Source organism: Ovis aries, chromosome 7 (assembly GCF_016772045.2).
Source record: "Ovis aries strain OAR_USU_Benz2616 breed Rambouillet chromosome 7, ARS-UI_Ramb_v3.0, whole genome shotgun sequence".
In the NCBI taxonomy this organism is placed as follows: Eukaryota; Metazoa; Chordata; class Mammalia; order Artiodactyla; family Bovidae; genus Ovis; species Ovis aries.
This window is the reverse complement of record NC_056060.1, coordinates 75,644,298-75,661,723: the sequence shown is the minus strand read 5'-3', so window position 1 is coordinate 75,661,723 and position 17,426 is coordinate 75,644,298. Positions and strand designations below refer to the sequence as shown.

At 38.1% G+C, this 17,426-nt stretch overlaps 1 protein-coding gene across 15 annotated transcripts in view; it reads right to left on the bottom strand.

The window, feature by feature from the left end:
- FUT8 (fucosyltransferase 8) overlaps positions 1-17,426 on the bottom strand; it is a 315,633-nt gene that overhangs the window by 231,505 nt on the left and 66,702 nt on the right. Inside the window, exon 1 of one of the 15 annotated variants that reach the window (XM_042252631.1) lies at positions 16,789-16,898. The exons of the other annotated variants lie outside the window; for them this stretch is intronic. The gene's annotated coding sequence lies outside the window, so the exon portion shown is untranslated. Of the gene's footprint in view, positions 1-16,788; positions 16,899-17,426 lie in introns of those variants that run through there. 15 annotated transcript variants of the gene reach the window in all.

Here is a 17,426-nt window from a genome sequence, read left to right as displayed (position 1 = left end):
CATGGCAGCTTTACTTGTAAGAACCAGTAACTAAAAAAGAACCCAAAATGCCCATGAATAGATAAATGGAAAAACAAACTGTGATATATCCATGTGTATCACTTATCAATTTATTCCCCTCAGTTCTGAATGCATCCATCAATATATGCTGTATGACAGACAAGAAAATTCCTTCAGTATGCCCATTCCTTCAACATGCCCCATGTTTAGCTCTCTCAATAGAGGGCACTCAAGAGACACTGAAGTAGGTGCAGATATGAGGACTTCCAACAGAGTACTGTCTTAGCCACCTGCAGAGAAAACAATCCTTCTGTGACCTTGAAGCCTCAACCTGGTATAATAAAGTGTCGGTGTCCCTTACGGGCTTGGTCTCTTACCAGCACCAGCATCTACACTCCCTCTACAAGCCCTGAGACTGAACATAGCTGCCTGTGGCCCAGATGGACACACACCAAGCTGTCTCTCCTGCAAGCCCCCAAGACAGCCCACCCACTCCAAAAGCTTCCTGCCCCTGCTGGCACCTGGACTCCCACTACACACCCATTCTGTCAGTTCTGTCCCCTGCTCTCCCCTCACACTCCAATGAGTTGCCTACTGCTCATCCAGCAACTTCAGACCACCTCTGGCCTATACAAACCATGAACTTCTCTGCTATCCAGTGAACTGAACCCCATCTTCTCCAATGACATCTTAACCCCTTCCAAATCTGTCCTCCTTGGGTACTCTCCCAAAGCCCTACAATGCTGTATAAAGTTTCCTTATTATCTCATAGTTAACTCTTTAGTCACAGTTAATAATTCTTGATACTAAACTTTCCTTACTTAACCAACTGTATGGTTTCCATCTACTTACTGGACCCAGATTGCTACACCATTCAAGAGAGTACCTGAGTGGCACAAAAAGAAGAGAAATAAGGGTGCAACCACATGGATGAATCCCAAAATAATGACACTGAGTGAAAAAAGCAACTTCTTCCCAAAAGGACATACTACAGATTCCATTTTGTAAAACTTTAGAAAACGTACTAATTTATAGTGACAGAAAGTATATCAGTATTGCCCTGAAAGGGGGGAAGATCAGGAGGGGGTAAGAGAAGGAATTACAAAGGGACAGGAAGAAATTTTGCAAGGTGATAGATATGTTCACTACTTTTAATTGTGGCAATGAGTTCACAGATGTACACATATGTCAAAACTTATCACACTGCATTTTTTTTAAGTTTTTTATTTTTTTAATTTTAAAATCTTTAATTCTTACAGGTGTTCCCAAACATGAACCCCCCTCCCACCTCCCTCCCCATAACATCTCTGTGGGTCATCACCGTGCACCAGCCCCAAGCATGCTGTATCCTGCATCAGACATAGACTGGCGATTCAATTCTTACATGATAGCATACATGTTAGAATGCCACACTGCATATTTCAAATCTATTCAGGGCTTAGAATGTCAGTCATATATCAATAAATATGCTCTAAAAACAATAAAGCCATATTTCCTCATCACCCCCCCAAAATACTATATTGAAGTCTATAAGAAAAATGAAATATATGCTACAGAATTATAAAACACTTTATATAATGTATAATTAATGTGGGAATATCCAGACATAGAGAATTAGATTAATACCCAACATGTAAAGAAAATTCCTAAAACAAAAAATGGGCAAAAGATTTGCTTGAATAGACATTTCTCCAAAGAAGATGTACAAATGGCCAATAAGTACATGAAAATATGCTCAATATCACTAGTCATTAGGGAAATGAAAAATCAAAACCATAATGAAACACTGCAGCACACTCATTAAGATGGCAATTACTGAAATACAGAATATAAGTGTTGGCAAGGATGGAGAGAAATTAGAACCCAGTGCTCTGCTGGTAAAAATATAAAATGGGGCAGCCAACGTTAAAAACACTATGGTGGTTTCTCAAAAATTAAGAACAGTATCACCATCAGTTCAGTTGCTCAGTCGTGTCTGACTCTTTGCAGCCCCATGAACCGCAGCACGCCAAGCCTCCCTGTCCATCACCAACTCCCAGAGTCCACCCAAACCCATGTAGATTGAGTCGGCGATGCCACCCAACCATCTCATCCTCTGTCATCCCCTTCTCCTCCTGCCCTCAATCCCTCCCAGCATGAGGGTCTTTTCAAATGAGTCAGCTCTTCGCATGAGGTGGCCAAAGTATTGGAGTTTCAGCTTTAGCGTCAGTCCTTCCAAAGAACACCCAGGACTGATCTCCTTTAGGATGGACTGGTTCGATCTCCTTGCAGTCCAAGGGGGTCTCAAGAGTCTTCTCCAAAACCACAGTTCAGAAGCATCAACTCTTCTGCATGCAGCTCTCTTTATAGTACAATTCTCACGTCTATACATGACTACTGGAAAAATCATAGCCTTGACTAGACGGACCTTTGTTAACAAAGTAATGTCTCTGCTTTTTAATATGCTGTCTAGGTTGGTCATAATTTTCCTTCCAAGGAGTAAGCCATATGACTCAACAATACCACTTCTGGGTTTATACCCAAAAGAATTAAAAGAGATATCTGTATACCCATGTTCACAGCTGCGTTACTCATGATAATCAAAAGACAGAAGCAACCCAAGTGTCCACTGACAGAAAAACTGATAAACAGAATACAGTGTAACATGCACAATGGAATATTATTCAGGCTTAAATTGAAAGGAGATTCTGACCCTCGCACAACACGGATGACCCTCGAAGACACTACACTAAGAGAAATAAGCTAGTCAGAAAAAGATAAATACTATATGATTTCACTCACAAGGGGAACACAGAGTAGTCAAATTCAGAAACAGAAAGTAGAACGGTGGTTAACAGGGGTTGAGGGTAGGGGAATGGGGAGTTACCACCCAACGGTACTAGCTTTGCAAATGAAAAAAGTTCTATGGGTGGATGGTGGTGATGAGTGCATTAAGAATGTAAATCTACTCAATGCCACTGAACTGTACACTTCAAAATGGTTAAAATGCCAAATTTTAGGTTCTATGTGTATTTTATCATGATTTTTAAATTTTAAATAATTTTAAAAGAGAAAAGCAGAGATTATTTCTATACTTTGTTATAGTTTTATTAGTCCCAAAATGGAGATGTTACCATTAATAATAAAGTAGAAAGAGCAGATTCAGATAAAAAGGCAATCACATCAATGAGCATTCTTAAACTCCCCCCAATCATGGCGTGACATAATAAGAAACATATTCACAGGTCTCTGTCTCTGGTTCCTAATACAGAACCAGAGGGTTCCTAAAACCCTTATAATTGCTTGCATGACAGAGGTGGTAGGAGCAATTTTTTTCCCTGATATTTAGTCTTTGACACTAGTTTCTGACACAGCACTCCCAAAATCCTAATAATCATCTGAGTGATGGGGGTGATAGAAGCATCTTACACAGAACTCCTGAGTCCCTCGGAATTTCTTTTATTTTAATGAGGCTACTCTTGGTGGGCTCCTAGATAGCTTCAGGATAGAGGCTGGTCACCAGAAAGACCACGTCATGATTAGAAGCTTGGAACTTTCAGCTCCTGTCCGCCATGGAGAAGAGAGGGGCTGGACACTGAGTTAATAATCCGTCACATCTACATGAGGACATCTCCATAGATAAATCCATAAACTACAGGTGTGGAGAGCTTCCAAACTGGTAAACACATCCATGCACTGGGAGGGGGCACACCCATCCCAGACCTAGTCCTGTGTACTTCATCATCTGGCTCTTCATCTTTATCTTTTACTATATCCTTTAAAATAAACTAGCAAACATGCTTCCCTGAGTTCTGTGAACCACGACAGCAATTATCAAACCTGAGGAGATTGCAGGAGTCTCCCACCCACCCCACCTCGATTTACAGTCAAGTCAAACAAAAGTACAGGTAACCTGGGCACCCACTACTCGCAACTGATACCTGAAGGAAGGGTAGTCTTGTAGGCCTGAGCCCTTAATCTGTGGAGTCTGTGCTAACTCTCAGTTGTTCTTAGAGAATCACAGAGTTTCTTGGTGTGGAAAACCCACATCTGGTATCAAGTGTAGTGACTAAAGTAAATCAGTTTCCTTTTAAAGGACCAGATACTGTAAGCCACTAGGGACGCAAAGATAAACAGTCCCCAAATTAAGGGGATTCTGTTGTAACCATATTTATACATAGGCAAGCGAGTACAACAAATAGTTTCGTCAGATGGCATTATTAAGGGCATGGTTTCAAACTAATTCCAATACCACCCAGAACCAACTGTAATGATCAGTTTTCAAATGACAGTAGCAAAATATCTGATTTCTTCATACTAGAAAATTTTAATCCAATTCCCCCACACTCACACCGAAACTGATCACTCCTGAAACATCATTTATGAGAGAATAGATCGAAATATGTAAAAGAATCCACCTAGTGGATTCTCTACACCCAGTGTAGAGAAAATGTGAGGGAAAGTTTGTAAATTGATACAAACTTTCTGAAGGGGATTTGTTTCTATGAATCAAGAATCTCAAATGATTAAATCTTTTGAGCCAACAATTCTCTCTCAAGGAGTTAATGCTAAGGAAAAATTAGACAAAATCCTTTTATATACTAATACACATGCTATATATAATACATAGGCCATATGTCACGGATATCTGTATTTTTAAAAAGCTTCTCAGGGAATTCTTATGATCATCTGGTTTTGGATCCATGACCCAGTGAATGTATTGAAAGAATTAACTAACTAACACCTAATCAGAAACTTTTATAAGCCTGGCACTATACTGAAAAATACATTATCATGTTTAACCAAAAGAACTAGAAGCAATTTTTAAAAGTTTCATATTCCTAAAATACTGACAGGAAAAACCTTAAAAGGAATTTTCACTGTTCTATTCATTACCTTATTTAACAGAATTGATGCTTTTCGTTAACTGGAAGGACAAGTTCCAGTTACCATTTCACATTTGTCCATTAATTTATATTATAAATTTATTATTATAAATATATTATTTATATATTATAAATTTATTATTATATTATAAATTCTCAAAATTAGATTAAAATAACATTTAAAAACACAAAATAACAATTAAAAATTAGTGGAGTATCCATGATAAAACTGAAAATCAAAATAAATTTCACAGTACAAATATTAAATTAAAAAATCCTAAGATTCTTATCTTAAAAACTATGATTATCTGGATCATTAAAATTTTGAGAAAATGTCTATATCAGCTATATCTACAATGAGGAAGTGTTCTCTCTATATATTTTTTTCAATATGGTATCGAATATAGATACCACTAGCTATAGTGGCCACAGAGCACTTGAAATATGCCTAGTGAAACTGAAAAATTACATTTTTAACTTTCAAAATGTAAACAGCCACATGTGGCTGTTGGCTACCATATTAGATAGCACTTGTTTATATAATCTCTGGTTCCTGGCAATTAACAGCTCAAACAACCCTCTGTTTCCTGTTCCTCTGTTCCTTCCTGGACATTCTCTGAAATCCCTCCGCTAACAAACTAGCAGTTACTTATCACTCATTATGTACTGACTACCTCTTACAGGACAGATAATGTGCAGAACACACATAATCCTCTTAGAGCACTCACAGCCTTGACCTATCAAACAATCCCACCTCTGGCAGTATCTTAACTTATGTTTATTCTTTTTGTTCTTGTTAAAATGGTTTAATCTAGTATTTACTATATCTCTTACTAATATGTATACTTTGGTTTTAATTAGAACAGGCATTGATAACAGGATTAATCTATTTATTCTTTCATAGGCATAATCACTACGTGGTAAATTTCAAAACCCTCCCCCTCAGGGAAGATTGTTTTAGTTGACATAACATTAAACTATTAATATCATAAGACAATGCTTTCTAACTGTTGTGTTAGAAAAGACTCTTGAGAGACCCTTGGACAGCAAGGAGATCAAACCAGTCAATCCTAAAGGAAACGAACTCTGAATATTCACTGGAAGGACTGATGCTGAAATTACAATACTTTGGTCACCAGATGCAAAGAGCCAACTCACTGGAAAAGACCCTGATGCTGGGGAAGACAGAAGGCAGGAGGAGAAGGGGATGACAGAGGATGAAATAGCTGGATGGATCACCAACTCCATGGACATGAGTGTGAGCAAGCTCTGCGAGATGGTGAAGGACAGGGAAGCCTGGCGTTCTGCTTCCATGGGATAGCAATGAGTAAGACATGACTGAGCAACTGAACAACAACAAATTAATATTATATTCCTGATTAAAAGCACCACACTGCTTTAATGTAACTTTCTGGGTGGAGGGGCACATTAACATATTAAGTATACTCATCAATTTTTAGGATGTATTAAAATGGAGTATTAAAAAAACTGTAAATGAAATAGAAGCCTAGAAGAAAATCTAGACTAAATCTTTTTCTTATTTACACTTGTGATAGGGCAATTTAATCAACCTCTTTTACTCCATGAAGACACAAACAATTTAAGATTCCAGGTGTTTTCTCAAGTCCATCAAGGACTAAGGGATTTTTCATTGCTACCAACACACACACAAGTTTGAAAACAGTAACTGCAAGAGAAAAGCTTTGATGACTCATTCCTCACCCCTTTATTCAATCGTTATAACTTTATATAACTAAGTAATACAGATTTCTTTAGCAGGGCAATTAAATCCTGTGGAACTTTATTTACTAAGATCTAACCAGCTGGAATCAAGATGGCTGGGAGAAATATCAATAACCTCAGATATGCAGATGACATCACCCTTATGGCAGAAAGTGAAAAGGAAAGAAAAAGCCTCTTGATGAAAGTGAAAAAGTTGACTTAAAACTCAACATTCAGAAAACTAAGATCATGGCATCTGGTCCCATCACTTCATGGCAAATAGATGGGGAAACAGTGCAAACAGTGGCTAACTTTATTTTGGGGGGCTCCAAAATCACTGCAGATGGTGATTGCAGCCATGAAATTAAAAGATGCTTACTCCTTGGAAGGAAAGTTATGACCAAACTTGACAGCATATTCAAAAGCAGAGACATTACTTTGCCAACAAAGGTCCGTTTAGTCAAGGCTATGGTTTTTCCAGTGGTCAGGTACGGATGTGAGAGTTGGACTGTGAAGAAAGCGGAGCGCTGAAGAATTGATGCTTTTGAACTGTGGTGTTGGAGAAGACTCCTGAGAGTCCCTTGGACTGCAAGGAGATCCAACCAGTCCATCCTAAAGGAGGTCAGTCCTGGGTGTTCACTGGATGGACTGATGCTGAAGCTGAAACTCCAATACTTTGGCCACCTCATGTGAAGAGTTGACTCATTGGAAAAGACCCTGATGCTGGGAGGGACTGAGGGCAAGAGGAGAAGGGGACAACAGAGGACGAGATGGCTGGATGGCATCACTGACTCAATGGACATGAGTTTGGGTAAACTCTGGGAGTTGGTGATGGACAGGGAGGCCTGGCGTGCTGCGATTCATGGGGTCACAAGGAGTCGAGACACGACCGAGCAACTGAACTGAACAAAATAAATACAAGATTTTCTATCCTGGTATTAGTGCACTGGTCATAGACTCCAACTCTAGCTATCAGAACTCAAAAAACCAGGGAGGCCTGCCCTCTATCTTTCATGAAAATAAGGGTCCAGCTACAGATAAGAATAAAGCAGCAAACAATTAAAAGCATATTACAGTTGACCCTTGAACAACATTACACTTACACAGTTTTTTTTTCAACAAATAATACTGAAAAAGTTTTTGGAGATTTGCGACAATTTGAAAAAACTCATAGGTGAACTATGTAGCCTAGAAATATTTTAAAAATTAAGAAAAATTTAGGTATGAATACCTAAAATATATGTAAATCCAAATCTATTTTGTCATTTATGACTATAAAATATGCACAAATTCAATATAAAAAGTTAAAATTTATCAAAACTTAGGCACACAAACACAGACCATACATGGTGACTTTTACAGTTAAGGAAAATGCAAACAAATACAAAGACACAGTAGTAAAGCATAACTGTATAAAATTAACCACAGTACATACTCTAATACTATAATAATTTCAGAGTCACCTCCTATTCCCACTGTGATGAGTTCAAGTGTTGAGTTATCTGCTTAAAATGCCATGTGATGCTAATCACCTCTGCATGAACAGTTTGTCTCTCCAATAAATTGTGCACTGCAATAAAAAGTGGTCTCTCCCGGTTTCCACATTTTTTTTTTATCATGTTCAATACAATACTATAAACTCAGAATAACAACATGGGACTCATATGAAATGCCACTAGTGATGCCAGAAACATTTCTAACAAGCAAAGTCATGACATCGCAAAAAAAATCTGAATTGCCCAATATGCCCCATAGACTGAAGTCTGCAGATGCCAATGCTTGCCATTTCAAGATAAATGAATCCACTGTAAGGACCACTGTAAAAAGAAAAGAAAATTCATGAAGTCATCACTGCAATAAAGCCAGCAAGTGCGAAAACCTTGCACGTTTTGCAGAATACCTCTTTATCACATATTGAAAATGCAGCTTTTATTTGGGTACAGGATTCCTATAAGAAAGGCATATCTATAGAATGTAATATTAGAAAAAAATCGAAGTCATTATATGACAACTTAAAGCAAAAGAAAGGAGAAGGCCCTAAAACTAGAGAATTTAATGCCAGTTCCATTGATGTTTTGTCCCTGAAGTCAGGGAGTACCTTACCAGTAAGTGATTGACTTTTAAAGTTCTTTTGATACTGGGAAAAGGTCCATGTGGCCACCCAGAACCCCATCAGTTCAACGCCAAAGGCATCAAAATGGTCCACTTGCCCCCAAAGTCCTCTCCAGTAAAGACCTTTAAGGCTCATAACATGCAGGACTCTATGGAAAGGACTGTCAAAGCTATGGAAGAGAACCCAACAGATCTAGAAAGTCTGAAAGGATTACACCACTGAAAGTGCTATCACTGTTACAGAAAAAGCCATTAAACCCAAAACAAATTCCTCCTGGAGAAAACTGTGTCCAGATGTTACATGACTTCACAGGATTTATGACAGAGCCAATTGAGGACTTGAAAGCAATTCTGAGAGATCTTCAAAGAGATGGCAAAAAATTTTGGGGGTAAAAGAGTTTCAGGATAAGGATTTTGGAGAAAAAATTCAAGAGCTTACAGTCACAAAACAAGAGCAATTAATAAGAACATGACTTGATAGAGATGAGTGTTTCTGAATCAGTGCCAGACAATGAGGAAGAAGACTAGAATACTACTCAAAGCAATCTACAAACTTAATGCAATCCCTACCAAATTACCTATGACATTTTTCACAGAACTAAAACAAATAATCCTGAAACTTATACAGTACCATAAACGACCCAAAATGGTCAAAGCAATCCTGAAAAAAAGAAAGCAAAGCTAGAGGCATAACCTTCCCAAAACTTCAGACAATACTACTAAGCTACAGTAATCAAAACAGTATGGTACCAATCAAAAAATAGATATATGGATCAATGGACAGACTAGAGAGCCCAGAAATAAACCCATACAGCTATGGGCAGTTAATCTTTGACAAAGGAGGCAAGAATATACAATGGAAAGAAGACAGTCTCTTCAGTAAATGGGTTTAGGAAAACTGGACAGCTACATGTAAATCAATGAAGTTAGAACATTCCCTCAAACCATACACAAAAATAAACTCAAAATGGTGTAAAGATTTGAATACAAGACATGACACCATAAAAATCCTAGAAGAAAACATAGGCAAACATTCTCTGACATAAATCATAATACCATTTTCTCAGATAAGTCTCCCAAGGCAACAGAAATAAAAGCAAAAAATTAACAAATGGGATATAACCAAACTTATAAGTTTTTGCACTGCAAAAGAAACCATAAACAAAACAGCCTACAACTGGGAGAAAATATTTGCAAACAATGTGACCAAAAAGGGCTTAATTTCCAAGATATACAAATAATTGCTCATACAACTCAGTAACAAAAATAATAGCAGCAGCAACCCAATCAAAGGCAGAAGACCTAATCAGATACTTCTCCCAAAGAAGATATATAGATGGCCAATAGGTATATGAAAAGGTGCTCAACATTGCTAATTATTAAAGAAATGCCAATGAAAACTTCAATGTGACATCACCTCATACTAGTCAGAATGGCCATCATCAGAAAGTCAACAGATAATAAATGCTGGAGATGGTGTGGAGAAAAGGAAACTCTCCTACACTGTTGGTGGAAATGTAACTTGGCTCAGCCACTATAAAGAACAGTACAGAGGTTCCTCAGAAAACTAAAAAACAGAATTGCCATATGACCCAGCAGTCCCACTTCTGGGCACATGTCTAAAGAAAACTCTAATTTGAAAACATGTGCGCTCCAATGTTCACAGCAGCACCATTTACAATAGCCAAGACATGGAGGTAACCCAAATATCCATCAACAGATAAATGAATAAAGAAGATGCAGTATAAATATCGGAGAAGGCAGTGGCAACCCACTCCAGTACTCTTGCCTGGAAAATCCCATGGATGGAGGAGCCTGGTGGGCTGCAGTCTATGGGGTCGCTAAGAGTCGGACACGACTGAGCAACTGCACTTTCACTTTTCACTTTCATGCATGGGAAAAGGAAATGGCAACCCACTCCAGTGTTCTTGCCTGGAGAATCCCAGGGGTGGGGGAGCCTGGTGGGCTGCCGTCTATGGGGTTGCACAGAGTCGGACACGACTGAAGCGACTTGGCAAGCAAGCAAGTATAAATATATGTGCATGCTTAGTCGCTTCAGTCATGTCCGACTCTTAGCGACCCTATGGACTGTAGCCCATCAGGTTCCTCTGTACATGGGATATTGTTGGCAAGAATACGGCAGTGGGTTGCCATTCTCTTCTCCAGGAGATCTTCCTGACCCAGGGATCAAACCCGCATCTCTGTGTGTCTCCTGCCTTGCAGGTGGATTCTTTACTGCTGAGCTACCAGGATACACAATGTGTAATATACAATGTACTTACTACACAGCTGTAAGAATGAATGAAAAAATGGCATTTGCAGCAATAGGGATGGATGTAGAGGTTATCATTCTAAGTGAAGTAAGTTAGATAGAAAGACAGATATCACATGACATCACTTATATGTGGAATCTAAAATATGATACCAATGTAATAATTTAGAAAACAGACTCACAAAAAAAGAAAACAAATTTATGGCTACCAAGAGGAATAGGGAGGAAGGGGACAAATCAGGAGTTTGAAATTAGCAGATACAAAAAACTACATATAAAATAGATAAACAACAATGTCCTACTGTATAGTACAGGGAACTATATCCAATTATCTTATAACAAACCATAATTGGAAAGAATACAAACAAGAATACATATATAAAACTGAATCACTTTGCTGTACACCAGAAACTCACACGACAGTGTAAATGGACTATACTTCCATTTAAGAGAGAGAGAGAGAGAAGATTGAGTGCCAGAAAACAAACTGACATTAGACAGAACCTAATGTCTGGCAGATAAGGTCTGATTATTCAAGACTGCTTTTGACTTCTTTTTTACAACATGGACCCTTTTATGATACAGGAACTGAAATTGAAGCAAATGGTAGGAAAGTGAAAGTGAAAGTCTCTCAGTCCTGTCCAACTCTTTGCGACCCCACGGACTATACTGTCCATGGAATTCTCCAGGTGAGACTACTGCAGTAGGTAGCCATTCCCTTCTCCAGGGGAATCGTCCCAAAATGGTAGAAAGATGGGTACCATACAGAAAGTTTCAGAAAAATGAAAAAGCAAAAAAAGACAGAAATTATGAAATATTTCCATAAAGTTATACCAAGTGCCTGCCACTCCTGCTCCCCTTCTACCTCCTCCACCTCTGCCTCCCCTGAGACAGCAAGACTAACTTCTTATCTTCCTCTTCCTCATCAGCCTACTCAATGTGAAAACAACAAGGATGAAGACCTTTCTTATGACCCACTTCCACTTAAACAGTAAATGCTAATCATGCCGTACAGTTAACAAACTCATCTAATGCATATGTATGGTCTTCCTTTGAAAAATTTAGTAACTACACTGCAAGAACTGTATGAGATTTTTTTGTATCATCATCACCCAAGTATTCACTGGGTAATACATCATATGCAAAACTTGCCATGAAGTGGACAGCCTGTTCTTATACAAGCATAAGGTAAGTGGTATTCAAAATTAATAATGCGTTAGTTTTCTTACTGTTTTATAACTTTGCTTTCAAACAATTACATTACCATAGAGCAAAACGCTCTGTCATAATTGGAGAAACTGCTTATCATCACAAGTAAGTGGGGTGTGTTTTACTGTAACAATGTTTCTAATACTGTATTATGAATATGACTGAAACACTGCCTGCCATAAAAATTTTATAATGATTCATTCATTAGCGTTAGGTTAGGCTACTACAAAGCAATCATATCAATTATACTAGGCTATAATAAAGCAATCAGATTCCTTGTTATCAGTGCATGAACTGTTATAGCTTTAAATATGAATTTCTTTTTCGTATTTTCTTTTCATTTTTTGATGTCTAGTCCTAGTATCTGACAGACAATTTAGGTTTATCTTATAAACAGACAACGTAAATTTACGATATTTTTGGTCAGTGCTGCTGACCCCTGCACTGTTCAAGGGTCAACTGTATTAGCAAGAGCCAAAGGCACAAGTTCCGATCCTTTGCCCTAAAAGGTTAAAAGAATTTTTAAAAAATTATATATAGGTAAAAATCTACCACAATCTGGCATTAAAGATATTTCTGAGTGAAGTGAAGTCGCTCAGTCGTGTCCGACTCTTTGTGACCCCACGGACTGTAGCCTACCATGCTCCTCTGTCCATGGGATTTTCCAAGCAATAGTACTGGAGCGGATTGCCATTTCCTTCTCCAGGGGATCTTCCCAACCCAGGGATCGAACCCAGGTCTCCTGCATTGTAGACAGACGCTTTACCATCTGAGCCACCAGGGAAGTTCTAAAATGTCTGAAATCAGCTCTCAGGAATTTACTACCTATATATGAATGCAGTTCTCAGGAAAAATTTTTATGCAGAGAATACTAAATGCCAGACACCATGTTGGACATAGAAGATTGCACTGAACAAGGAGAGTCCATGATGGATCCAACACAATCTAACTCAACAGCAGCTTGCAGGTTTTACTTCTGGGTTCCTCCATCTAACATCTGTTCTAGGGCATTTTTCCTGGCTGATAACACTTAGCCTCAGATTGGCCTGCTCTGGCAATCTTTATCCTATTTAAAGTCTACTTTATACTTCCTTTTTCCGCCAGATTCTAGAATAAAGGTCTGCCTCAGAGATTTTTCCTTTAATTTTTTTTTTTTTTAGTGATTTCACGGTATTCAAGTTTTTCTAAAATTTTAATTGTATTTATAACTTTTATCACAAATGTATTATCACTTCATCAACCAAAATTTCTCTTGAATTTTCAATTTAATTATCACAATTTATATTTTCCTTTAAGAGTTACAATGATGAAAATCAGCAAGCCTTAAAACTAAGGAGTTCTTAATTCTTCATTTTAAAACTGTTAAATGTATTCTTTAGTAAGCAGATATATTTTCCTGGCACAGTCTTTATGAAAATGAATTCAAGTTATTTATATTGCACTCAAATCTGACCCTGCTACTCCTCCCTCAAAAAAAAAAAAAAAGAGAGAGAGAGAGAAAAGAATATCCTCCATCCACCATCAAATACTTACTGACTACCCACTATGAGTCAGAAGCTATAATTCAGGTGCTCAGGTTATATCCCAAGGGGTTAACTAGAAGGGATGGCTCAGTGTCCATACCCACGGTATTATTCCACTTCAGCATAATCTTGCTCTGGGATATTTATCTTCTCCTTTGCATGCCACAGGACTGACCCAACTATGAACAGTAGACGTTCTGCAAACAGGTTATAGGCCAATGGTTTTCCTGGCTTCAGCCAAGCACTCAGGCCTTAAACTGCACATACATAGTTCAGGCCATGTGCATTTAGGCACTTAATAAAGGTTTTCATAAAAAAGAAAAAAAGGTTTCTCATTGAATTTTCATTCCAGCATGAAAATAATCACTAAATACAAATACACACACACACACACATACATATATACACAAGGGAAACAAGAGTGTTATACACAAGATAATATGACAAAAAGTTACAAGATATTTAGTCTGAGTGTTCAGGAAAAGCTTATCTGACGCTGCCTACTAATACAGTCTCCTTGATAAAGTGTCACTGTGTAACACTGCTGCTGCTGCTAAAGTGGCTTCAGTCGTGTCCGACCCTGTGCGACCCCATAGATGGCAGCACACCAGGCACCCCCGTCCCTGGGATTCTCCAGGCAAGAACACTGGAGTGGGTTGCCATTTCCTTCTCCAATGCATGAAAGTGAAAAGTGAAAGTGAAGTTGCTCAGTTGTGTTTAACTCTTAGCGACCCCTATCACTCCACAAATTCTGATTTTTAACAGTATGTATGAAAAATACCACTGTATTAATTTTTTTTTGGCTGTACTCCGAAGCATGTAGAACTTCCCCGATTAGTGATCCAATCCGTGCCCACTGCAGTGGAAGCACAGAGTCTTAACCACTGGACCACCAGGAAAGTCCACCACTGTTTTAACTGACTAACCAGGTATTTTTGTGAAGCATTCTCTAGAATCTAAAATTAGATCAACTCAAAACCCTTTCAATCACAATAAATCAAACTGTCAAGTAATTTACTGGTATTTAAAAGAAACTTGTTTTTAAGCCATCTCCTTTCTCATTTAAAAAAGTAGCACTTTCTTAAAATCTCAAAACTACACAGTGTATCAATAAATTAAACTATCACCAAAAGATAACTCTCCTGGCATTTTTAAGAATGTATCTGTATACATTAGTATACAGATCTGTATACATTAGGCACTAGTACTATTTGGTGGCACAGGAAGTAATAAATACTTTTTAAGTAAGACTTACCTATTCTGCAACTGTCTATACCATATTCCAAGCCAGGAACTCAGAACTTAAAAACACAGTAACATAACTCTTCTAAAAATATAAGTATCCAAGAGAAACACTATCTGGGTGGAAGGTAGAATATTTCTTTTCAGAAAATTAATCATACAAAAAAAGGTTTCGTGACCCTGAATGCATTTCCAACCTCCACTGCCCAAGAAAGAAAGACAAAGAAAAAGATATTAATCATTTGACTATCAGTGGGCTCCTTTAGAAGGTCCCTCAATATTTTACAAACCTGGTTCTAGAACCTAGAACTCCTGACTGAAAAGATTATAGGAGATAGAATCTAGATTTGACTACATTTGTCTCTTGACTTTTCTGCTGCCTTCATCGGATATCACTGATAACACCTAAAGTAAGGTACTTTAAGAACTTAAAAAAAAAAAAAAAGACATCTCTCCCTACAGTTTGGCAACACAGTTCAGATAACTCTAACTTATCCCAAGTGAGTCAACTTACACAGACTAGAAGCTGTGAAAAAGTTCTCTCATCAACTCTTGCTATAATATCTACATCACAGGAAGGGGCTCCCCAGGTGGGGCTATTGGTAAACAATCCTCCTGCCAATGCAGGAGACATAAGAGATGCAAGTTTGATTTCTGGGCTGAGAAGATCCCCCTGGAGGAGGAGATGGCAACCCACTCCAGTATTCTTGCCTGGAGAATCCCATGGACAGAGAAGCCTAGCAGTCTATGGTCCATGGCGTTGTGAAGAGTTGGACACAACTGAAGCAACTTAGCACACACATACACATCACAGGGAAACCTATACAACCTGTGGTCTCATCCTATGCCAGAATTTAAACATAAACCAAGAGCCTGTTCTTCTGTACTGTGCTAAGTGTTCTGTACTACTGTTTTACAATATTAAGGTTCTTTGAAAATTTTTTGACAAAATCTGTAGACACTAGATTAGCTTCAGGTCAGAAAGGCACATGAGTACAGGTCATTCTATAAGCAATCTTGTCTATAAAAATATATATGCAAAGAAATAAAAAGAATTATCTTATGTATTTTGCTAAAGTTAAAAAATGCAAAAAAATTCACTCTTTATGAATAAATAAAAAGGTGCTTCCTAAAATTTAGTCTTGGCTCGAAGTGGCCCCAAGATATTAATATTCATATTCTTCAAGGTCCATACATTTGAGGCTTTAAACTTAAGGAATGCCTATTCAGTTAACAGTAATAACAGTTAACATTTATTGAGTCATTACTTCATGCATACACCAGGCACTGTGCTAAAGACTCTGTATTATTATTTATCCACGTCTTACAGATTTGGAAACTTTAAGCATCTAATTTAACTATCCAAGAACAGCTAGCAAATCCAAATCAGGAATCAGACCACACCTGTCTTACTACATAGCTTATACTCTCTACAGAAATTCTAGAACTCACCCTACAAACACCTAGAACTCTCCCTACAAACACCCTAGAACTCACCTTAGAAATACCCTGATTGACCTGAATGCTCAGAGAAATGATCAGAATCCCCAGGAACACAATAATAACAACAACAAAAGCATACATTTAACTAGAGAAATGCTTCACATTGAGGTTGATTTTTTATTTGGAATAAATCTAATCATAAAAGTTCAATCATACTGTCATGCATAAAGTAATACTTACCAAGAAACATAAAGAAAGGGGAAACACAGGATAACCATTCATAAGCAGAACTTGAAATTACCAGAATACTTCTTGAAAATGGGGGTAATTTTAAGTTTTTATGAAAATAATCCCTTTTTTCTCTTGAAAACTATACCCAAACCATGATCTAATCTCCCACCTTAAATCTGTAAGGAGCATAAAGTTGTCCCTGGTGAAAGCAAGTATCACTTGGTGAAGCAGCAGCGGAGGCAGCAGCAGCAGGATGGTGGTAGAAGGCACAGGAGGAGTGAGAGCAGCAGCTTTAGAAACAGCACTGCCGGGGCGACAGCAGCGGAAGAGGCAGCTGCAGCAGCGGCAGGATGGCAGCCACAGCTATATGACTAGCAAGCAGAAAATGCCAAGGAAAACATAATTTTGGTTTGTTGATCCTGAACCACGCCAAGTATCAGGGTCCTTACTAGAAGCAGTACTTCTCTTTGTATAGATCTGTAACTGAATGCTATGGTACACTGTAAATTCGCCAGAGAAGTCTAGAGTTGAAGAAATTTTGGAGAACAGATACTTGAATCTTAGCTTTAAAACTATCTCTGCCATAGCTCAGCTGTCACTTCCTTCAGGTGTCATTCTCAAATTCCTTGCTCTTCCACTCTGGGGACAGCATTACTCTCTCCCTGTTCACAAAGCATCTTTCATATGAGCATAGCTCCCTGTTTGGCATGATTGCAGCGCATTATGTCTTTCCTTTGGACTTTTGCCTCCTCAAGACTTTAATTCGTATCTTATCCATGCAGTTGTCTTGGGCACTCAAGAGAGTAA